This window comes from Gopherus evgoodei, chromosome 2 (genome assembly GCF_007399415.2).
Source record: "Gopherus evgoodei ecotype Sinaloan lineage chromosome 2, rGopEvg1_v1.p, whole genome shotgun sequence".
NCBI classification, from domain to species: domain Eukaryota; kingdom Metazoa; phylum Chordata; order Testudines; family Testudinidae; genus Gopherus; species Gopherus evgoodei.
Window position 1 is genome coordinate 229,353,243 of NC_044323.1, and position 25,488 is coordinate 229,378,730.

General features: G+C 43.5%; 1 protein-coding gene across 2 annotated transcripts in view; it reads left to right on the forward strand.

The window, feature by feature from the left end:
* The window catches only part of FAM110B (family with sequence similarity 110 member B), a 180,867-nt gene that overhangs the window by 37,242 nt on the left and 118,137 nt on the right, over nucleotides 1–25,488 (forward strand). Inside the window, exon 1 of one of the 2 annotated variants that reach the window (XM_030553134.1) lies at nucleotides 20,997–21,066. The exons of the other annotated variant lie outside the window; for it this stretch is intronic. The gene's annotated coding sequence lies outside the window, so the exon portion shown is untranslated. Of the gene's footprint in view, nucleotides 1–20,996; nucleotides 21,067–25,488 lie in introns of those variants that run through there. 2 annotated transcript variants of the gene reach the window in all.

Below are 25,488 nucleotides of genomic sequence, written 5' to 3' on the forward strand. Positions count from 1 at the left end.
TTGCTGACAATTCCAAAAACAAATCAAACCGAAATTAACTTTGAGTCGAACCAAAAACATTTTTCAAAAATTTTATGTGAATGGAAAATGAAAAAAACCTTGAATTGAAATAAAACCTCTTTGTCACTTATAGTGACCATTCATAGTCATTCATGAATATAATGAATAGCCACTGTGCTAGAGAGAGAAAGAGAATGACCCTTAGCCCAGTAGCTAGAGTGTACTTCCCTGTGCTGTGCAATACCTGTGTTCAAATCTCTCCCCCACATCAGGTGAAGGAAGGAATTGCACCCAGGTCTCTCTTACATCGTAGGTGAGTGCCCTAATTACTGGGCTAAATCTAAAGGAGCTGCAGCGTCTTTGGCCGTTTTGTGATATAGTCTTCCTTTCAGTTGCTTTTGTCAAAATGCCTGAAAATCAAAGTGATCATTTTCAGGTCGAAATGTTTTGCTTCAGCACTACCAAACCAGTTTGACTTTCTTGGTTCAGTCAAAACTGTTAGGTGAACTTGACATGAATTTATGAATAATTTCGGTTGACCTGAAATGCATTTTTTTTGCCAAATAAATTGCTCTGAAAAATTATGTCCAGCTCTATTGACAATATTGGTACATTACTAGATTGTCGTTATAACTTTTACAGAGGGGATACTTTATACCGCACATTTAACTTCTTGATATTCAGTCTCTCATGATCATTTACATTTTAAAAAAGTATTTTCCAGTATATAATCTTACTTTTTATTTGCTCTTTGTAATTCTTATCTCTCGGCATCAAAGTAAAGGTTCTTGACTTGTGCACAATCCTGGCTAATTTGCTCTGAGATGTGGCCAGCGTAATCGAGTATGGAATAAGTGAATTATTATTGAATAATAATAGCAGACAACTCTGTCCTCTTTAGCATTTGACATTTTTACCATACTTACCTAGTGATAGCTTGTTAATGTAAAGTTTAAATAAATAAAAGTTGTTAATGCATAAACACAGTCTGGCAAGAACACACTCAAACTACGAAATCTAATGTAGACTCAAGTGCCAGATTTTGGTAATGGTGCTCATGTAACATAGCACTATACTGCATGAGCAAACCTTCTGAAATACCATTATTCAGCGTGAATGAAGATATCAGAATCTGGCCCCAAGTGAACATGCATCAAACTGAAGGATTTTATGTGTGTGAAGCATCTGCCCAAGCAAGTAAATGAACTGCAAACCTTTACATTGGAAAGTAGTTGGGCTACTCTGTCTCTCAAACTGGAGGAGTGTTAGGTAAATAAAGCAAGTCCTCACTCACCTCTCCAGCACCCGAGTTCGTGCGGAGTTGGTATGGGGCACACAATTCTGTCAGAGACCAGACACCAATGCGTTGATCAACGGGCTCACACTATCCTTAGCTCTAAAAGCTTTAGATTAAGTGTGGCCCCTTTATTAGGGGTGAGCATCAATATTTATACACAGAAGCAAACAAAGTGATTAACAAAAGATAATGGTCATGCATAATCAATCAAGATTTTACAGGAAAAGCAAGTTAACAAGTAAATGCATAGAGATAAAGGCTAATGGCTACTTGAGAAAGGGGGTGTCATGAGTAGTTTGCAGGTCAGTGTTTTGTTCAAAAGGGTTCAGGAAGGATTATGCAGAGACAGCCAGTCTGGGTGTGTTTTGGCTCCCCAAAGTTCACCAAAAGTTTAGACCCAACATTCCTCCATTTGTAGCTTTGGGATAACTATTAATCAAAAAGCTACACCCTATTTCAAGATCTCAAGGGCCACTTGGCAATTTCAGCCTGGGCCAATTCGAAGAGAGTAAGGCTTTTAGCTGAAGTGGGAAAAGAATAAACTGACTTACATGAGTTTATGAGGGAGGGGACACACTGAATACAGCAACACAGTATTATAAGGACTACTATGGCCCCAACAACACCCACCAAGAGTTTTTTAACCCACCCAAATCCGGGCAGCCAATTCCATAAGGCTCCCCACCAATCATAAGGTGGCTGGCCAGAGGAGTAGTTTTTAGCCATTTCCCTTAGGAGTTTGGTACGTTGAAAAGTGTCAGAGTAGGTGTCATTTACAAAAACACAGCATTCTTCATTTATGAGGGCGCAAGTTCCTCCCTGGGCTGCTAACATTATGTCTAAAGCCATTCTGTTTTGCAAAGCTAACTGGCGCAGCTGGGACATTTCCCCGGCCTGATTTTCAATAGGGTTGCAGTTTCATTGGTCAAAGATTCTAATAGTCCCTGTAGACGGATGATAGCACCCTTCAAGCTAGTGTGACCAGCCCACCGCTGCCAGGACAAACCATCACGGAGATTAATATCTCTGTCAGTTTCACGGATGTTACGAACGTGGGGAAAATGAGGGGGAGTGAGGGAGATGCGAGAAGGCGGTGCTAGCCATGCCAAATAACATGACCCTGCCCAATCAGGGGAGAGAAAATAATAAGCTTTGGGCCCGCACACCCAGTATGTTCCATATAATGCGTTTTGGGTATTCCATTTCTCAAAGTAGGAGGTAACCCACCACCCGTTGTACCACTGTTCCCCTGGTAACGCAGAGGGGTCGTTGTGTGAACTGCAGAGGCACAATTTGGTAGTGTTGTTCTCAAAGGGCAGTGTAGTACTGCTTGAGCAGTTGTAGAAGGCAATTGTGTATCCTTTAACAATTAGTTGGACACCCTTGAGATCTGAGCAGGGCTTTTTAAAAACTGACTCTGAAAACCTGCCCCTCCATGAAAAAGTTGAAAAGGTTGGATCGGGGTGAGGGATCCACATATGGGATAAGTGGGATGCGCAAGGCTTGAAGCCAAGATTTTTACTAAAGGCGGTGCCATTAAAATATATGTTGCATTTACTTGTTCCCACAAAAGTTGACCCTTTTCCTTTAACAAAACACAGTGATCCTGTTTGATTGGTTACCGTGAGATATTTGTTAATTGGCACTCCTGTTTTGTCCCATGTAAGATTGGGTTGGACTGGATCTTTTATTCTAGTCGGTGGCATCCAAGTCATATTAGCAGTGGTTAGGGGAATGGGTGTGAAGGGGAGTCCCTGTGCTGCATTTACTGGAAATTGAGTACATACCCAGCAATTACTTCTATTTCCTAAAATACGAGTTTTAACCTCGTGAGAATATCTAATAAAAGCATTATCTTCATAAGCAGAAAATAAACTAAAAAAGCATAAAAAAAACCATACAGTTGTCAGAATAAAGGGTCCTCTCATTTTTTCCGAGTCAATTTAAGTCTAATGTCTGAGAGAGGTAAGCTGGTCCACTGGTCGAAGGCAGTGTCCTCAGTGGTGACAAGAGCTGCTGGTCCGTCACTGTGGTCCACTACGGCTGGCTTGACGTGGGAGTGGTGGATCCAAGATTTGCGTCCTTCCAGGAACACTGCAGTCTGGGTTGTCAAAAGAACCTGGTGGGGTCCAGTAAACCTTGGCTGGAGGGTGTCGTCACGAACGAACTTTTTGGCCCAGACGAAGTCCCCTGGTTGGAATGGGTGGATCTGTTCCTCCAGCGGCACGGTCTGGGAAAACTGCGAGGCTTTCCAAAGGGTACGGAGGCGAGCCTGTAGGGAGAGAAACTGACACGCGGTCATATGATCCCCTCCCAATAGTGAAACATCAGCACGTGGTAGCGCCCTGCCTTTGAAAGGGGGGTGTCCATAGAGCAGTTCAAAGGGGGATAATCCCAATGCGCGGGTTGGGCGAGTACAAAGGTGAAACAGGACCAAAGGAAGTACCTGAGGCCACTTTAATCCTGTTTCCTGACAGTATTTAGCCAATGTAAACTTAAGTTCCCTATTCATACGCTCAACTTTCCCGCTAGACTGGGGGTGGTAGGGTGTATGAAAGGAGTGTGAAATGCCCAGTCCTTGTTCTAAACGGCCAAGGACATGACCAGTAAAGTGAGGTCCGCGATCTGAGTCGAGCACAAGAGGGATGCCAAAACGGGGTACAATGTCTCTAAGGAGAATCTTCGCCACTGTGGCAGCAGTACAATTAGCAGTAGGAAAAGCTTCGACCCAGGAAGTCAGAGGGCAAACCAAAACAAGGAGGTGCTTTTTCCCAAAAGCCTTTGGCATATCTGCAAAGTCAATTTGAAGATGTTGAAATGGAGCAGCAGGCGGAGGTCTTCCACCCTTAATTTTGTTAAGAGGCGGAGCAGGTCCATTACGCTGACATGTGCTGCATGCTTTCACTATTGATAGGCAGTAGGGTTGAATGCCTGGAGCATACCAAAAGCGAGCGATGGTGTCCACGAGGGCGTGCGTGCTGTAGTGACCCCCTTTATCATGGTGCCAGCGAACTGCCACGGGGTATGTGGAGCGAGGGAGGCAGGCTCGGCCATCTGGCATAAGCCAGGTCCCTTTAACCAGAGTGGCCCCGAGGCTCTCCCACGATTGTAGTTCAGCAGCGGGTACTGGTACGGGGTGCGGTGGAGTAAAGGAGGAGGCTGCAATAGCCAGTGTGGGCATGGCTAAAGGTAAGGTGGCAGCCTTCTTGGCGGAGGTGTCAGCCAGGGCATTCCCCTGGGTAACGGGGCTACTATCTTTAGTATGGGCCTGGCAGTGAACTACAGCCAGGACAGAAGGTTTTTGGAGGGCGTCCAAAAGCTTGTGGATGAGGGGGAGGTGCTGAATGGGTTTACCGGCAGCTGTCTGGAAACCTCGAAACTTCCAGAGGTGGATATGACAATGCACAACTCCAAAAGCATATTTGCTATCAGTAAAAATGGTAACGGTCTTACCAGCGGCCAACTGGCAAGCTCGGGCCAGGGCATAGAGTTCAGCGGCTTGGGCTCCCCAGTTGCCTGGCAGTGAGGCGGCCTCTTGAATGTCCCATTCAGAGGTGACAGCATAACCTGTGAAACGCTTGCCATCAACATAGAAGGAGCTTCCGTCCGAGAAGAGGATGCAATCGGGATTGTCCAGTGGCACGTCAAACAGGTTGTCTCTTATCTGTAAGATGCTGGAAACTACTTCCACACAGTCGTGCTGATCCTGGAGGACTGGCAGGTCAGGAAGCAAGGTAGCTGGATTAAGGGGTCCACACCTTTCAAAAATTAGGTTAGTGTCTTCTAAGAGTTCGGCCTCTAGCTGTTGCTGACGATGGGCCGAAAAGACTTGGGTTGTGCCCCTACGCAGAAGGGCTGACAAGGCATGAGAGGTCCAAACCGTGGTAAAATGTGATCAGCAGGGCTGCTGCTGCCAGAGTCCGGGTGCAGGATGGGGTTCCCTGAGCGACAGGGTCGATTTGCTGAGAGTAAAAAGCAAGCGGGAAATGGTGGGGCCCGCTCAGCTGGGTAAGGACACCACTAGCAATTCCGCCCCTCTCGTGGACAAAAAGGTGAAAGGGTTTGCTGTAATTGGGGGGGCGGAGAGACATGGAGGGGCCACACTGTCCTTGAGTAACTGAAAGGCTTGAATAGTGTCCGGGGACCACTGCAAAGGGTCAGGAGCAAGGTTAGCAGTGAGTCGGTGGAGCGGTTTGCTTAACTCCCCGCAGGACGGCAACCAGGGGCGACAGAAGCCAATTAATCCTAAGAAACCTCGAAGTTGTTTCTTGGTGTTCGGTATAGGGCAGTTTTGAATAGTCTTTATGCGGGCTGGGTCCATCTGTCTTCCCTCTGGGGTTAACAGGAAGCCCAGATATCGGACCTTCTGTGAGACCCACTGAATCTTTTTAGGGTCTAGCTTGTGGCCTCTGGTGTGTAGGTATAATAAAAGTGCCTTACCATCGATGCGGAGGGCAGCTTCTTCGCGATTACCTAATAGGATGTCATCTACATATAGGACCAATGTGGATCCCTGCGGACTGGTGAAACCTTCCAAGTCGTGGCGGAGGCACTGGCTGAAAATCGTGGGGCTGTCTCTGTAGCCTTGAGGAAGTCGTTGCCAGACATAACTTTGTCCCTCCCAGGTGAAACCAAAGAGATACTGAGAGTCTGGGTGCACAGGAATGCTGAAAAAAGCTGATTTTAAGTCAATAACAGTGAACCACTCAGCATCCCAGGGGATTTGGCTGATGATAGTAGCTGGGTCAGGAACTACTGCATGAAGAGGGACCACATACTGATTAACAACTCGTAGATCCTGTACAAAGCGCCAACGAACAGGGTCTCCGTCCTTTTTAGGAGGCTTTTTGACAGGCAGTATAGGGGTGTTACAGGGAGTGCGCTGAGGGCGGACTAGCTTTTGTGCAATGAATCCCTCGATAATGGGGCGGATGCCCTCCCGGGCTTCCAGCGACAGGGGGTATTGAGGGACTGACGGGGGGGTTAAGGAAGGCTTCACCTGAATCCTTACGGGCTCTGCCGAAAGGAGCAGGCCAACATCAGTGTCAGAAATTCCCCAGAGGGTTGGAGGCAAGTCAGTGAGGTCAGGGGAGAGAGAGGGGGGTGTTTCCCAATTACCCTGAGTAGGGGCTGAATCTCCTAACACTGTCATCAATAATCCTACCCCTTCAGGAGTGCAGGTTAAAGTAGCCTCAAGCTTACAGAGTAAATCCCGGCCCATCAAAGGGATCGGACAAGCTGGGGAAAAAAGAAAACGGTGAGGAAAACATTTATCAGCATAAATAACATTCAAAGGCAAAGTGAGTCCCAGAGACTGTGGGTTGCCCTCCACCCCAGTCGCAGTTTTAATCTCAGAGGATAGCCAGGGAGAGGGGGCATGATTTAAAAGAGAGAAAGTAGCCCCAGTATCAATGAGGAAAGAGACAGGCAGTCCCTGGACTGAAAGGGTTAAACGAGGCTCTTTGCTGGGAGGGGAGAAAGTGAGAAAGGAGCCGGCTAAAGACATTAAGGAAATAAGACCATCACATTGTTTGCCTTCGCCCCCGGGGTACCGTCATTGAGGAGGCTGAGTTTGCTGCGGCTGCTGCTGTTTCCTGTAGTTGATCCAGGCCTGGGGAATGGGCTGAGCTGGTGGTGCAGGGGTGTATTCCTTACTTGTGTAAGCATCTGCGGATGCAACCAGACCCTCTGGGCGTCCCCAGGGGCATTCACGTTTAAAGTGACCGGGCTGTCCGCACTGAAAACAATGGCTGGGGTCGCCAGGACCCTCTTCCCCGAGCACCCTGGAATCCCCTGCCACGGCCACGGCCTTTGCCTCGAACACCGCCGTGAAAAGCTAAAGCCATCAGCTTATATTCTTCCTTTTTCTCTTTCTTTTTACTACTTTCCCTTTCTTTCTCCCAGGCAAAATCAGCTACGTCCAACACTGAAGTGACTGACTCACCTCCCCAACCAGGGCGAAACTTTAAGAAGTAATCCCTTACAGGGGGCACCGACTGATTCACAAAAAACGAAATAAGAGTAGGGTGGTCTGCTTCTCTCTCAGGATCCATCTGAGTGAACATTCGGGCCCCCTCCAATAGCCTCGACCAGAACTTTCTGGGCGGCTCATCAGATTCCTGCCGAATCTGCATGAACTTAGCCTGATTAGGCGAGCGGCGAGCCATTTCCTTGAGTCTCTCTAACAATCGCTCTCGATCTGTTCGCAGCTGAGTCAGCCTTGGCTGAGTCCAGTCTAGGGGATTCCAGCCAGCGGCCAGATCCCGCCTATCCCGCCAAGTAAGATTAACTGCATTGCTATCTCCCCATGTCCTTTCTGCCATCCACAATCTACTACGTTCCTCTCCGGTCAAAACTCTACTTAACAACTGATCCACATCCGTATAAGTAGGATTATAACTTAAAAACAATCTTTCTAGAAGTTCTATGATCTTTCGGGGATTTTCCCCAAAAGACCCTGACTATCGTCCCCACTCTTTCAAATCCCATTCTAGCCATCCTTTATATTCCACAATATTAGCATGTTGTAACCATCCATCATTGCCCATATAAGGTTGATCGTGCACCTGTAAAGGCATCTCTCTAACTATACTTTTATTACTCGCAAGAGATTTGACGGGGACATCCTCTGGGCTATCCTCGGGGGGGGGGCATGCACCCTGCTGTATCTGCTTGGACATTAGCCTAGTAACTACTCCTCCCGAGGTTTGCCCCTTCATTTCCTCCTCATCCTTCTGCAGAAATTCCAATCTGGGATCCTGCAGATTCCCCTCTGCTACATGGAGAGAGTCCCCCTGCGGAGGAATAGGGGCAGGTGCAGAGGGGACCAGCTGACGAGTCAAAACACGCCGTGGTCTACACCCTTCATCGAAATAACCTGGAGGGGGTTCACTCTCGGGAGAGTACCTGACTGCCATAATTTTTAAAGATTTCCACAGCTCTGCTGCTGTGTCCCAACAAAACCAGTAACATAACTGTCCCGTATGGTCTTTTTCGATCTGGCTCTTTACTCCTCTTAAGGCAGCCTGTTCGAAAGAGCCATACGAAGGCCACCTCATCTCCGGGTCGGCCAATACCGCGGTATACCCAGTCCAATTCCTTACACATAGTGTGTACAACTTCTTCCTAGACATTCCTGTCTGTACTGGGAGTTTCCCTTCGTTCCATAACTTATTTACAATCCCCAACGGACTCTCAAGAGGCACGCTAGTCCCTTGACCCATGGTGTCTGACAGGAGCCCTCCAACTGGCATTTACCCTGCTGTCCAATACACGACCCCTCAATATTGAATTGGCTGGGAGAAATCTCCTGTGGCGCCTTGCCAATTCATATATGAGTGGTCTGACCACTGGACAGAGGTACCGCACCAGAAGGAATCCCGGACGAGCCCCCAAATTGTTAGGTAAATAAAGCAAGTCCTCACTCACCTCTCCAGCACCCGAGTTCGTGCGGAGTTGGTATGGGGCACACAATTCTGTCAGAGACCAGACACCAATGCGTTGATCAACGGGCTCACACTATCCTTAGCTCTAAAAGCTTTAGATTAAGTGTGGCCCCTTTATTAGGGGTGAGCATCAATATTTATACACAGAAGCAAACAAAGTGATTAACAAAAGATAATGGTCATGCATAATCAATCAAGATTTTACAGGAAAAGCAAGTTAACAAGTAAATGCATAGAGATAAAGGCTAATGGCTACTTGAGAAAGGGGATGTCATGAGTAGTTTGCAGATCAGTGTTTTGTTCAAAAGGGTTCAGGAAGGATTATGCAGAGACAGCCAGTCTGGGTGTGTTTTGGCTCCCCAAAGTTCACCAAAAGTTTAGACCCAACAGGAGGACCTGCTTTTTCAGACACTGGTAATACCCTTGGCCTTCTCTTTCCGACTTCCAGTCTCTGTCCTTGCAGTTGCAACTTTCTGTAGCTCCCATAAATTCTTCATCACTTATAGCTTAAGACCAAATGTGAGAAGCTACAGTCGAAAAAGAATACTTTTGTCTCAGTAAATGGAAAAATAAGCATTTTGAATGTCATCTGAACTTTTAACTGTAGAATCAATATTACAATGTTGTGTTTGAGATGTGGGACTGTATTCACTATAGCTAACACTGCTGTCCCGAGAGGAGATCTTTTAAATTGAATTATGTTTATCAAAGTAAGAAAATGATAGTATATATTCAAACACTCGGTATTTTACTAATTGTTTTCTCCCTTACATGCCCACAGGCAAGGATAAAAAAACGTTTACATTATATTTGGATATCTTCTGTCTACTGTTTCTTTTTCCTTGGTAAATACAATGTTTAGTGTGTGTTCCTGTGTAGTTTGTGAATGGCTTCTAGATCTTCTCCTTACTACATAAATTGTTATTACATATGATTGTTTTACATTCAATATAAGCAGAGCTATTAGGTTTTGCAACAGATTATCAAAGGGGACCCTTGTTAGGATATAGATATCCAGGCCTGTCTGCAAAGGCCTATACTTCAAGAATTTAGGTGTATTCTTATCACTTAGCTAGTTATAGAGGTATAAAAGAAAGAATCAAAAATCACTGTCTGTCTGTATAATGGCCTTCTCTTACTGTGACAGTCTGAGGCCTGGTTCTTCAGCTAAGCAGCCATAAACTGGAAAATGTATGGTCACATCCTCACATTCCAAACTAGTCATATTAAAATAAGGCAATCTGGGGCTGTTAGGAAAGTGATTCGATCTATCACCTCCGGAGAAAGGGAAGAGCCTAAAACATGTAAAAGGAAATTTAGTTTGATGGTTTTCTGTCTGGTAAGAACTCACTTATCAATAGATGTAGTTGTAAAACCCTTATGTCTGTATAGATGTAGTTGTAAAATCCTCACTTCTGTATTGTTTTGTATGTTTATTTGCATGGTCACTGTCTAGTTCTGTGATTGTTTCTGTCTGCTGTATAATTAATTTTGCTGGGTGTAAACTAATTAAGGTGGTGGGATATAATTGGTTAGCTAATCACGTTACAATATGTTAGGATTGGTTAGGTAAATTTTAGTAGAATGATTGATTCAGGTATAGCTAAGAATATTACTATATAAATTAGGGGCAAACAGGAAGTAAGTTGTGATTCGAAAATAAGGAAAAAAGGAACTTGAATTTAAGCTTGCTGGAAGTTCACCCCAATGAACATCGAATTGTTTGCACCTTCGGACTTCAGGTACGGTTGCTCTCTGTTCATGCGAGAAGGACCAGGGAAGTGTAAAAGTGAAAAAATAAGTTCTCTAACAACCCCCAAGTGGTAATGGCTAAGTAGAAGTTAAATAAGACAGAGATAAATTATAATGTATTGGAGTGTCCTGTTTGATGCAGAGGCCTGACTACATAATCTGTGAAATTAGTCTTGCCAGCAATAATTCAGACTGCTTTCCTTCATCACGCAACACTGAGTTCCTGCTGGCCCATTGGTTTTATCGTTTGATAGAGCTATAACAGAAGCTGATACAAACAAATTCAGCTGGTTTCCAGGCCCCTCCTGTAGCAATGTGTAAATTCAGTGGAATTAAAAAAAATAAAAAGCATAACCCAGTTATTGATAACATATAGCACAGTACAGCAAGTGAAGCAACCTTGTTCCCTTCTGCATGTTGTTTTCTTCCTTTTCCTTAATCTAAGTTCTCTGTAAGTAAACAATCTAAGATGTACATATACACATTCTTAAAAATAGATACAGAACAAGGAGTAATGGCTTCAAGTTGCAGTGGAGAAGGTTTAGGATGGATATTAGGAAAAACTTTTTCACTAGGAGGATGGTGAAGCACTGGAATGGGTTACCTAGGGAGGTGGTGGAATCTCCATCCTTAGAAGTTTTTAAGGTCAAGCTTGACAAAGCCCTGGCTGGGATGATTTAGTTGGAGATTGGTCCTGCTTTGAGTAAGGGGTTGGACTAGATGATCTCCTGATGTCCCTTCAAACCCTGATATTCTATGATACAGTTCACATATATATGTAGTTGGATATGTAGAAAATGATTGCTACTGAAAAACTAGATTCATGCCAGCAGCAGTTAGTTTTTCAGTGGAAGTGTATTAAAAGAAACATATTCTGCACGTTTTTTGTTAAAATGTAACCTTACAATGGGTCCACTGTGCATTTCTGCTTGAGTAAGGACTTGTACAATATTTTGCCCAATGTGCTTTTGTAAATAATTGTATGATCACTGTAAGTACTGTTTTTTTGACACACAGCACAGCAGTGACAGGGACACCCTGACTACAAAATGCTTACTTCCTAGATACACTGATTGGTTAATCTGTAACGGATACAAATGCAGAGCTAAATTCTTTATAAGTAAAACACAGTTTGGGGAGACCAAAAGAGAGAGAGTACTGAAAATGTGGGTGGGGACCTTACAAGCAATAACAGCCCTGAATCTGGAGTCTGGCCTGAAGTTTTTCCATAGAAAAGTCCTTCTATAGGAAGTTTAAAACAAACAACCCCCACAGACGAAGTTCAGGCATAGCTGCAGATTTCAGTCAGAATACTTGATCTTTTAAAATCTTGAGTTATTTACTAAGGTAAGCTATATTTCCTTAGTAAATAAATGAAGGAAAACAAAATTAATTAGTTTTGTTTATAGCACTTTCATCATGTGTGCGTGTGCGCGCGCGTGTATGTATATATATATTTCAGATGAAGAAAAAGTGGAATGTTATTAAAGATTCATAATCCCCTTAATTTTCCCAAATTTTAATTTCAGATTCAAACTTTACTTAATAGAGCCATGCCTAATTGAGGGGGATGACACATTTTTTACAATAAGCATGATAAGTAAGACACATAATAGTAATAGTGATAATAAATTGTTAGAATTTAGAAGAGATTGTTACCATGCTAATACCATGATGAGCAGTTTCACTCTATTTTTCCTGTTGTGATACGTATCCATTCAGAATAGTCACCAGTATATCTGTTTTCATCAGACTTCACTTTCTATGGAGAATTATAATATTGTAGTAAACCCTTCATTTCAGTTGCTCATAGTTTTCTCAAACACTTATTTTAGGCTAAAATTTATCATTCCTGGTCTTTATCCAAAGGGTTTTTGTTTGTTTGTTTGTTTTGTTTTTTGCCATTCAGAAGTCATGAAATTCAGAAGTTAAGATTCCCACAACAACAGTAAACTCTGCTACACTAAAGATATATATTAAGCATAATATTCACAACACAGGCAGGTAAAATGCAACATACTGAATTGCTGAATTACATTTGTTGTGGGGAACCTAAGTTTTGCATTTCCTGACTTTTGTGTGTTTAATTTCTGAATCTTCTCATCGGTTTAATGTAGGGTGTGTATTTATGAAATAAATTGCCTAACCACAGATTGGAAGAGATATTACTGGAATGAGGCAAAATAGCCCCTTAAATTATAAACCCCACCTTCAATGTTTTAAGAATGTCACACCCTTTATATTCACTGTGCCTTCTTAATTCAAAACTTGTGTTTTGGTTTTGCTGATTTGCGACTATAATGCTTTATGGATTTAGAAGAGCAGTGACTCACCTCTCCTGTCTGTAAAAATTTGGAGTATACATTCAGTAGACTGATTCTTTTTGGCATAATGTCCACTGGCAAATAGTACCTTATTTTCAGTTATTTGAAAGTCTGCGACCTCCTACACCTTATCTGCTTTGTTAAGTAACTTCTCTCCCTGCAAGGATAGCAAGATATCTTAGTTTTCTTCAGTTGCAGAAGGCATTCAAATCTATCTTAGCATTGAGGGTTTGTCACATTTAACTGAATGTAGCTGAAGCCCTCAAGTAGTTACAGTTACAGTTAAACAGTAGACTAATATTTCTTTTCTTTCCTTTCCTTCCATTTTCCTCTAGTGATAGTCAGCACAGATAGTATCCTGTCCTGCTGCCATTAAGTGTCCAGATCAGCTTATCTCTTTAATAGCTACAATCCCTCAGCCTACACCCGGTGATGTTTGAAAGTTTAGTGAGGTACTTTTGGAATTGTTAGGATAAGGAATTATTTCAGCCATTCATAAATCCTTCAGAATTAGCCTGGGCATGTCTTTTTTTTTTTTTTTTTTTTTTTTTTTTTGGTGACCTTAGAGCTGCATTATCTTCACAAACACCAGCACTTCGATTTCATCCCATACTGGAGAGTGAAAGGAGGGCAGAAAATGTCAAACGAGGAAAACACCACATTTCTATTTGAAATGAATGTCCTGAGACTTCTCAATGACAAGTACTATAGAGGCTATTTGTATTTTCAAAGGGTTATATAGCTAGATGACGGTGGCTGTGCAGATCGTACACTGGGCTCTCCGAGGTGAAATCTAATATCCTATCTTTAAATAAGAACTAAATGTCGTGGTGGTTCCAAGTCATTAAAAGAAAGTGTGTCACTTTGACAGTTACAAATACATATATATTAAGATTAATTTAGTCATCACAGTTTAACATACGGATCTGTTTCTCCTATACAAGTTGATGATGTCAGCAGCAGCTAATACAGAAAGAGGAGTTGCAGTGTGTACACTGCTTAGCCTCAGCAGCACCTCTCCGCTCTAACAGGAGAAATATAAGTCCCAGAGCTCTAATTTCAGTAGGCAAGTAAAGAAGGAAGTTATTCGTAAAGCTGGTCCAAAACTTTTGAAATATTGATGGCTTTATTCACAGATATTTTTTTGAAAATTTTTTAGGTAAAATTGTTGCCATTTTTTTTTACCACTTTTACTGATTTGATGCCTGCTGTCTATGCTAGAAGTACTCACCAGACAGAACTTTTATGACTCTGGCTGAAGACACAGGTGAAGAAACCTGTATATGAACTTCTTGCAGCTGCACAGCCAACGTTGTATTAGGTTCAGTAGCTACATTTACAGGACGCAATCTGTGCCCTTCTCGCCAACCATGGGTGGGCTTGCTGGGTGCTTGAACCAGCCAGTTTCTGCTGTCCTTCTCCAGTCAATCTGAGGATCTGGAAAGAAGACATGTTTCCTTGCAGCAAATCCCTACAAAGTGGCTCCAGTTTTAAGATGGATGAGTTTTATGCTTTAGTGCATTATTTTAGTGAGATTTTCATTTAAAATGTGTTAATTTTGGTTAACAAAATAAATATTTGTATTGAACTGTAAAAGTGTATTTCTGTAAATCTTCTTATTGCTGATGTTTATCTTCTGTTATCACACCAAACAGCAGAACTACAATACCACAGAACCACTATAGTTATAGTGAAATACCTGCATATCTATAATGGATAGCTCAGTGGTTTGAGCATTGGCCTCCTAACCCAGGGTTGTGAGCCCAATCCTTGGGGGAGCCACTTAGGGATCTGGGGCAAAATCAGTAATTGGTTCTGCTAGTGAAGGCAGGGGACTGGTCTTGAAGACCCTTCAGTTCTAGGAGATAGGTATAATATAACCCTAAATAATAGCACTTATGTCATGCCTCATATTTATTTCTTATTATTTATAACCACATATAAAAAGGCAGCCATCTGCTATTCTTGGTACCTACGACGTCATTTGAAATAACACAACAGAAACAAAACCACAACTTCCCAGAAAAACTCAAACTAAACTTGATCTCCAAAAGAACCCAATAAGTCGGACTTTTTCCATCAGTGTCTGATAATATCAACAATCTCCTTTCTCAAGACCCAGTCTCTTTGGCTGAGTTTATTAGCCAGAAGTGGGAGAATCTCAGTAAACAGTTCATATCAGACAAATGTCTCTTATTTTGCTGTTTGCAAATTTTCTGAGGTGATTGTTTTTCTCAGATTTATTCACAATACACAGTTACTTCACAAATAATTTCCATAGATAGCTTGAAGTTTGTGAGATCTCAGTATTTGAAATTCAAACTGTTCTGGTTGGGCATACAAGTTTGTATCCTAACTGGATGATCGTAAGTCTTAGAATCAGGTTTCTAGAATTAATACTTATCATTACAAATTCAGAATTCTCCTTCTGAAAATATTCTGAAACACTTGCTTAAATGTAATTATTTTGGCACATGTTTTTGCTTATAAACTTGCTCATACATTTGCAGAAAACAACAAATATTTAAAAATGTGAATTCATCAATTTTAATATTGCACAGTATAAGCCCAACTCTAATCACAGTAGCTGATGTTAGAAATAAGGATGCTGTGCTGGCTATGGCTGGAGATGGAACATTGGAAGGGAAGCACTGGAGTTCTGAAGTGGCATTGAGCATTCTCTCCCAGGTGTTTTGCTGGTTGGTTCTTTCCCACATGCCCAAAGTCTACTTGATTGCCATATACAGGGACTTTTTTCTCAGGTCAGGTTGGCTGTGACCTTAGGGTGTTTTTGCTTTTCTGTGTGGTTTGTAGATTTGCCAGGGTTATCCAAGATTATCTGAGTATATCTTAATCAATCATTTAATTAATAATCATTTAATTAATATCTTAATTAATCATTTCCCTGCCTTTGAGCATTGGTGTGCATTGGTCTCGCCTGTTCTCTGCCGATTGCACGTAATAGTCTAGTGTCTTTGGGCTATAATGCTTTGGTCTAATTTTGGTTGTTGGGTTTAATGTGCAGATATTGAGTGGTGTTGGTGGCCTGTGATGCGCAGGAGGTCAGACTAGATCAAGGGTGGGAAAAACTATGGCCTGTGGGCCATATCCGGCCCCCCAGCCAGTTTAATCCGGCCCTCGAGCTTTCACTTGAGAGCAAGCTCGGAGGCTTGTCCTGATCCCATGCTCCAGCCAGGGAGCGGGGTTGGAGGCCGCTCTGCACTCGAGTTCCAAGGCTCCTGGAAGCAGCAGCATGTCCCCCTTCTGGCTCCTATGTTTAGGGGCAGCCATGGGGCTCCGTGCGCTGCCGCTGCCCCTGCCCCAACCACCACCCCCACAGCTCCCATTGACCGGGAACTGTAGCTCATGGGAGCTTCAGAGGCGGTGCCTGCAGACAGGACAGTGTACATAACTACCTGGACACACCTTCGCATAGGAGTCGGAGGGTGGATATGCCATTGCTTCCAGGAGCTGCTTGAGGTAAGTGCTGCCCAGAGCCTGCACCCCTGAATCTCTCCCATGCCCCAACCCCCTGTCCTAGCCCTGATCCTTCCCCCGTACCTCAACTCTGTGCTGCAGCATGGAACCTCCTCCTGTATCCTGAATTCCTAATTTATGGCACCACTCCAGAGCTCGCGCCTCCAGCCAGAGCCCTCACCCTCTGCCCCAGCCCTGATCCGCCCTCTGCCCTCCGAACCCCTTGGTCCCAGCCTGGGCACCTTCCTACACCCCAAATCCCTCAGCTCCATGCCTGATCCCGCACCTCCAGCTGGAGCCCTTCCCCCTCCCACACTCTAACCTCCTTCCACACCCTGAACTCCACATTTCTGGCCCCAGCCCAGAGCCAGTGCCCCCAGCCAGAGCTCTGACCCCTCCTGCACCCCAACCTCAATTTCGTGAGCATTCATGTCCCACCATACAATTTCCGTACCGAGATGAGGCCCTCAGACCAAAAAGTTTGTCTACCCTTGGACTAGGTGATCTGGTGGTCCCTTCTGGTCTTAAACTCTATGATTTAGGAATCTAACGTTATGATTCAAGATGTAATGTAATGTAGTGTTTCAAGAGAGCTTGAAAATTAGGGTCCCTAAATTTCACTGTTACTTATTAAGATGAATAGGGTAGTTAACGGAGTGCTGAGTACAGTGCTTGTGAGGGGCCCAGCACCTTCAGTTCCCACTGAAATTAACAGGAATGAAAGTTGGTGAGTGCTTGGCAGGATTTTGGCTTTAGAGCTAATATTTCAGGCTATTTGTCTGAAAACTGAGAAAGACAGTGCTACACTGATTCACATGCCTAAGAATATCATCATACTCAGAAGAGCTAGAAACATTCTGCATCCGTACTTTAAATGAAAGCAGAAAATATTGGCTATACCAACAGTCTATCAAATATCTTACAACTTCCATGGTGTGTGTTTCTAGTGACCCTTGAGTCCGCCGACTGTAATTCTGGTTTTTGTAATCATGGCACGTGTCCATCATTAACCGATTTCTCATTGTGCTTAGGCAGTTGAAAGATTTTAACCAGATTCAGTCACTGTTGCGTTTGCCCTGTGACCTAGAGGAGAAAGGTTCTGTGCCCATTAACAATCTTCTGAACCAACCAATTTCAGTCTCCCAATTTATATTCATAGCAGTAATTCATTTCTTATGTGCTGCATCACATGACATCACTAGGAAAGTAACTCATTGCCTTGTACAAAGAACACTTTGATTCAAGAGTAGGAGGGAGGATGAACAGAGATATACATTTAGAAATATTGACTAATTGCTCCCTTGAATGGAAATGCTGACTGCTGGAGAAAATTTAGACCAGCTTTTCATAAAAGGTTTTGACACACACAGCTTCATACTGAAAAGATGAAAGTGATGGAGTGCACACAAGAAGCATCTTTTAAATTAAGTACTTCATTTTTATGCCAAGTGAGTTAATGGAAAATGTTATGGGTAGACAGAGTCAAACAAAGTTACTAAATTTTATACGCATTGTGTGTGTATGCGGTGTAATACGTAGCATGTGTATTGTTTGTTTGGTCCCTTTGTGCGTATGCTTTATGTTAGTATTCAATTACCTGACCACATACAACTTCTCAAATACTACACAAACAAAAATACATTAGAAGTACACTATTAATATTACAACTCAAGCACTTAAAAGTTAGGGAGTGCCAGAATGAGGAGCCTAGAGAGGGAGCAACCTTCAATCAATCTCAGTCTTCACTACTGGGGTAAGTCAACCTAAGTTATGCTACTCCAGCTAGGTGAATAATGTAGCGGGAGTCGACATAGCTTAGGTCGGCTTAGCGCGGTGTCTTCACTGTGCTGCACTGATGGGAGGTGCTCTCCCTCCCACTTACCTTCATCTTCTCAGGGACCTGGAGTACCAGGATCAACTGGAGAGCGCGCTGCTGTCGATTTAGCGAGGCTTCACTAGACCCGCTAAATCAGGGGTGGGCAAACTACGGCCCAGGGGCCGGATCTGGCCGCTCAGGGCTTTGGATCCAGCCTGCGGGATTGCCCCCCTTGGTGCCATGGGGCCCACACTGCTCTCAGAAGTGGCCAGCACTTCCCTGTGGCCCCCAGGTGGGAGGGCAGAGGACTCTGTGCATTTCCCTTGCCTCTAGGCACTGCCTCCCACAGCTCCCATTGGCCAGGAACAGGAAACCGTGGCCAATGGGTTCTTTAGGGGAGGTACCTGGAGGTGCGGCAAGAGCAGCGCACACGGAGCCCTCTGCCCCCTATGCCCCAGGGGCTGCAGGGCTTCCAGGAGCGGCGTGGGGCCAAGGTCAGGGCAGGGAGCCTGCCCTGGCACTGGTGTGCACCACTGCCACCCCAGAGCCACTTTGGGTAAGTAGCGCCGGGCTGGAGCCCAAACTCAAACCCCTCCTGCACCCCGCCACCTTGCAACCTTCCTGCACCCCAACCCACTGACCTGAGCCCCCTCCCTCAGTCTGCACCCCTCCTGCACCCCTGCCCTGAGCCCCCTCCTGCACTCTGCACGTCTCCTGCACCCCAACCTCCTTCCCTGAGCCCTCTCATGTACCCTGCACCCCTCCTCTGCCCCAATCCCTTGCCTCGAGACCTTTCCTGCACACCACACCCCCTCCCACACCCTGCACTCCAATCCCCTGCCCCAGCCCTGCATACAATTTCCCCACACAGATGTGGCCCTCAGTCCAAAAAGTTTGCCCACCCCTGTGCTAAATCAACCCCTGCTGCATTGATTGCAGCAGCATCACTCTCCCCGTAGTGAAGACCTCAGTTCTTCCCAAACCCCCAACCCATCCGCCCATCAGCTCCTTGTCCCCACTCTTTGCCCAGCCAGTCCCAATTCTGCCCCACACCTTGCCTACTCATTAGATCTATCTCACCACCTCCTTCCCTTCACCCCACTGGTTCCCAGTCCTCTTGCCCAGCCAGTTCAAGTTTCTCTCTCCTCCCCCGCCAGTAGTCACAGTCTCCTCCCCTGTTCCCCTCTTCTACCCAGGTTAAGGGAGCATGGGGGCATGATAAGTTTCTTGAAAGGTTTCCAGAGTTTTTAACATGGGCAAAACAACGTATATTTCCCTAGTCTTGATCTCTGCAATGGCTGAACTATTTTGGCTGAAATTTTCTAGAAAAGTTCAGACCAAGGCATACATCTGGCGTGGAAATTTTAGCCCAAATTGGTGAAGTTTGGAAAAGGTATAAGTAACTGAAATCAGGGTCTTATAGTGGGAAGTGTTGGGTATCCTTAACGATAGATGGTGCCACCAGCTTTGCCTGTAATAAGGAATTTTTAAAAACCTTTGGTGATAATCTACTCACAGTTGAAGAAAAGTGATCAATTTAACCTCAGAATAGTGTCTCTTCTTCTTAGGATCAAATTCTGAATGAGGTCCATAGGATTAAAGCTTCCACAATAGTAACAATTAGAAGAAATGTACAAGATTGTAATTTCATTAAGACATCAATGGGAATTCAGTGCCAAACTGCTCTTTTTGCCTTTTGTATGTTACGCACTATGAGTCCCTTGTGTCAGGCGGTAATGAAGGTCAAACTAAAATGTAAAGTAGAACTGCCTTTCTTGAAGTTAATTCATGCAACACCACCTTCAAATAACTAACTTTTATATATGTCTTGCTTTATAAAGGTAGCTGTTAATTCCACATTAGCCAGTATGGTTAGTAATCAATCTGCTTCTGCCACTTCCATCGGTTCTGATAGTAGTTTAATGGATAGTCCCGCATTTCCTCTCCAAACAGAATTCTTGTTATTTCATAATAATCTAGGAGTAGCGTTTGGGACAATATTAGATGGAAAGGCAGTTATGTTCCTCATGAGACTACAGGCCTTAAGGAATTGTGATTCCTGGGGTGAAATTCTGGCCCCTCTGAAGTCAATGGCATAACTCCCATTGACTTCACTGGGGCTAAGATTTCACACCACTGCCCTCTCCGGTTCCCAAAGCATCTGTTAATATAATTTCCAAATGGGGCCAGTGTTTTAATAGGTATATTTATAACTTGAAAGTGTATTTTGTTTGCTTAGGATTAGGACCCTCAACTTTGACTAGCAGGACTAGTATACTGCAACTGATTTGATGGTTTGCCTAAACCAGCGGTTGGCAACCTCTAGCACGCAGCTCGCCAGGGTAAGCACCCTGGCAGACCGGGTTGGTTTGTTTACCTGCCGTGTCGGCAGGTTCAGCCGACCGCGGCTCCCGCTGGCACATCCCTCGACCTGCGGTGCTTCCAGCCGCCCCATTGGCCTGGGATGGTGAACCGCGGCTAGTGGGAGCCGCGGTCCACCAAACCTGCCGACGCGGCAGATAAACAAACTGGCCCGACCCGGCAGGGTGCTTACCCTGGCAAGCCGCGTGCCAGAGGTTGCCAACCCCTGGCCTGAACCATTGACTACCTCCTCTCCCCTCATTTTCTACCCACTCTCCTCCAAAAGAGTATCTGTATATCTTTTGTTGTCTAACATCTGTTCTCTTTTTGTTTCACCCAATGGTTAAATATATCTATTTTCAATTCATATCTAAAAATGTGGTTTCTGAGACCTATATCCATCAAACTAAATATTCTTCACTTTTGCTGTGTTTCTAGGCATTGCAAGGAATCTTCTGGAATTCCTAGGTGAAGAGAGCTGCCTAAAATAGTGATATGAAAAGTCCCTTATTCCATTTAGAAACGTGAGCTTAAGACAAGAAACTCTATGTAGTTCAGAGTGTCATAACTGAGGCTTGGAAATCTTATATCCAGGTAAGAAATTTATTTTTGACACTCTGTATTTTAATTTTGAGCTGGCAAAAATTCCCTTTAAAGCTGACAGACACCACCTCAGTTTCATGTTCACAAATCTGCATCCACTGGGGAGTAGCCTGCTTGGGATCTCTGTAACGTGTTGTTTTTAAAGATGCACTGAGCTTTAATTGTAGCATTTGTAACTAGTTTCTCATGTGGCCAGAAAAATGTAGGAAAATTATAGTATGTCACTAACAAAAGGGGAAGAGTGAAGTTTCCATGTAGAGAATATCTGTTTACCAGTACAATAATTATTTCTTAGTACCAAATTCATTTTGGGTAATTGCTTGTAAAGGCTAAAGGATGGTAAATAAATAAGAAGTATGAACAGCAGTTCTAGAAGTTGTTCTTGTTTGGGCCCTTCTGTACTACAGCTACAAACCTCTCGGGACTCCACTAAAACACAGTTTTATTGTGTAGCATGGACAGGACTTTCACCATATTTCTGTTCTATGTTAAACGAGAACTTCATGGTGGATGGGTGGAACATACTTACCTGTAGAAGTTGACTGAAAAGCTCTAGGAACAGCTGATGTGGGAGATGAAGAAATCATCTGTGCAGAACATCGAGATTAAAGGGCTGCAAACTTCAAATTTTTAAAATGACTATTGTATGATGAAATAACTTTTCTGATGGTGCACCTTTTGAATAGGAAATCACCAACTGTTTTAAAAATTCCTTTTAGAAAAATTGCAAAGATATATTTCTGCTCAGTTGTAGTTTTATTAATATTTATCATTTATATTACAGTAGTGCCCAGAAGGTCCTGACCAGGGCTCATTGTGCAGGGACTATATAAACACATTCAAAGACCTAGGGTGAAATCCTGGCTCCATGGAAGTCAGTGGAAAACTCCCATTGACTTCAGTACAGCTGGGAATTCATCCAAGATCCCTGCCCTGAAGACCCTGAAAGGGTCTTTTAGTCATACCTGAGAGCAACACCTTAAACATACTCCTGCCCTCTTTGCCTCACCCTACTTCTTTCCATTTCTCGCTGCCTGTTGCCCATTCAGAGTCAGTTTCAGCCTTGCAGCTGGTTACTGGTAAGCATCGGTTTGGCCGGGTTCAGGGAAGAATGTACACCATGAACAAAATACAAAACTGATTCTTATATACAGTACTGTCAAATACAGGGAAAGTGAACAAACTGAAAAAATATTTTACCCTCTAGTATTTCAGTTACGGTTACCTTAGGGCAGTGGTTCCCAAACGGGGGTTCGTGAACCCCTGGGGGGTCACGAAATGTTGCAGGGGGTTCTCAGGGAAAAATTCCCTAATGGTGGACAGAGCTTCCCTAGGAACCCTGGGCAGCAAAGGACTAGTAGCTAAGCAGATCAAAGCAAGCGTATCTATCACACTGAGGAAATTTAAACTTCAAGACTCTTTATAAGGAATGGAAAGGGAGGTGGATATTTTTTGCTGTTTTAAAAATTAAATAGGTAGCTAGTATTGTTTTTAAAATTATTATGAAGAACAAGTTTAAGCTTTGTTGTAACGTGCGTTGTTTGCCTGGATTGCTCAAGCCCTGAATACTTGTGTAGGAGGAACTCTTTGAGTTGGCTTCTTAAATATCTTCATGCTGTTTCACATCTGATATTCCTTGATGAAACATAGGAGCCTTGTCTTATAACAGACTTTTTCAAAGTGATACAAGAGTGAGAAGAATGTTGCCATTTTCATAACGTAATAAAAATACTGTAATGATAAATAATAATAGTGTGTAATAAGCATGTCATAAAAACAAAATGTATATTTCCAAGATCACTGCTTTTATAATTTATACTCAGGTAAAAGAGAAAATATCTAGAAATATTTATTTTTAGGAGGGGGTTTGTGAGACTTAACATTTTATTGAAAGGGGTTCACAGGTTGTTAAAGTTTGGGAACCACTGCTTTAGGGAATTACTGGTACCTGTGGTAAGGACAAAATTTTGAGATGGAAATGTAACGTTTGAGTGGTGGTATCCCTTTTAAATAGTATTTTAAAAGTCAAATTTTACACTATAAGAATAATGAGCAAGTAAAGGCTTCATAAAAGGTATCAAATAATTCCATAGTGGTTAGTGGATATACTTACAGGAGGTTTTTATGATTCATGTACAAAGTTTAAGGTACCATAAGCTATCAATAATTCAGGGAGTGTGTGGGATTGAAACGTGGTCTTGAACGCTATTACTATTTCCAGCAAATCAATTTGTTCCTTTTTTTGGTGGGAAAAGGGAGTGGTATTACTAACTAGAAACACATGGCATGAAACGGTTGCCAAATGTTCCAGTGAAAATCAAGGGCACACTTCATAATTATGAAGATTGTGTTTGCCCTAGTTTATTTTCCCTTCACTGATGCAACTGTAACTGTTGCTATAAATTGTATGAATAATTGATCAAGGCAACTTCATGTGTTGCCTCAAGTGATATTATGCGTATTGCTTTTCAAAACCATACTTCATTCTTTGTACCACAGCTTTACTCATGTGCTTGTGATTTTTCTGATGTTTTTTCCCCCCAAAGGTAGTGCTGGCTTTTGCTTCAATTTCCTCCATTATTTAACTGAAAAGTTCAAAAAATCAACAACATATTGAAAAAAATAGAAAAGCGTCCATGGTCCTGGGAACAGTGCAGTATACACATCTGTTTTCACATAAGCATGAATTGCAGGCTTTACAAATATTAAACATGTGGCTCTTGCCACATACTAGCTAAAGTGTTCCGTAACTTGAGACAGTATTTAAAATGAAAACAAAACTGTATAGTTTCTTTACCATACTAATGGAAAACATTTAATTTACCTTCTAAAGCCAACCAAAAGAATGACACAATGCTGTTGAAACAGATTTATGATACCTTTTCTCCCATAGAAATCTCAACACAGGCTGAAGGTGCTGTCATGGGATCTGGCTGACTGGCTGAGCTCCAGCTGTGTTCAGAAGTAAACTTCTGTACCACAAACCAACTGATGACTTTGATTTCTTTAGTCATCACTTTGTTTCTGAGATATTATGGGGTGGACTTTTATTCATTGCTTTTCGCTGCTTTGTTTCTACTAAGTATGTACTGAAATTTCAGCCTAGCAAATTTAAGCCTCTTTCTGATTTAAAAAAAAAGAAAATATTTATGTGACTTCAGCATTTCATGAATCAGAAGTACTCAAAATATTTAGCCATGGTGGAGGAACTAAGGAAAGCAATCTCTATTTCCACCAGTTGCACTTTGATGGAGCTTCACCTTAAAATACATTTGTGCAGAGAAAAAATGCCTTTGTTTTTCATCTGAAATACCAAACCTCCAATCAACAGAAGAGTTAAGGGTCAGTATGTCCTCTCTGTTCTGCAGAGGTGGCTTTAGATATGGAGGAATAGGCCTTCCTACCCATCCTTTTTTTTTTTTTTCTTTTTTCCCCTCTGCTAAACAAGATCAAATGTGGCAGTGCAACTTTTGCTAAATCCAGTTGGCTCTTACAGTAGAGCCATTTATCCTGCAGAAGTAAAGCTAACATACCAGGTTTTCATATTAAACCATATTTTATGTCATTGTTTTGAAGACAGTGTCTTCTTCAGTGGATTTTGTTTTTAATGGTTCAGACTGAACATCTGATTGTGGACTGTTGTAGCAGGTACCTCTCTTTTGTCTCAGCCTCTTCCATAATCGGACACCTTTCCTATTTAAGGAGTGCGGGAAGGGCAGATGTTCCAAGATGAAAACCACCCTTGTGATATGTTTGTATAGCACCCATTACATTGACCTCTGATCCTTCTGCATCCCTGGCTAAAGCCTCTGTTTCACCTTTGTTCCCTACACATACACATGCCCAGTCCATTGCACCTCCAGCCTTTTATGAATGCACAGCAATCAGGAGCGGCGCCAGGGTTTCTGACGCCCTAGGCGGACGGCCATTTCGCCGCCCCCTGGGGCCCCGGTGGACCTACCACAGTAATGCCGGCGGACGGTCCGCTGCTGGAAAGGCTCCAGTGGAGCTGCCGCAGTGATGCCGGCGGGCGGTCCACTGGTCTAAAGGCTCCGGTGGACCTGCCACAGTGATGCCGGCGGGCGGTCCACCGGAGCCTTTAGACCAGCGCACCGTCTGCCGAAATGACTGCGGCAGCTCCACCAGAGCCTTTCCAGCAGTGGATCGTCCGCCGGCATAACTGCGGTAAGTCCACCGGACCCGCGTGCTGCCCCCCTCGGCAAAATAGTGCCCCCCCAAAATTCTGGCGACCTAGGCCATTGCCTAGGTCGCCTAAATGGTAGCGCCGGCCCTGACAGCAATACAAATTGGAGAGAGTCCAGAGGAGAGAAACAAAAATGGTAAAAGGTCTAGAAAACCTGACCTATGAGGAAGAGTTAAAAAAACTGGACATGTTCAGTTCAGTCTTGAGAG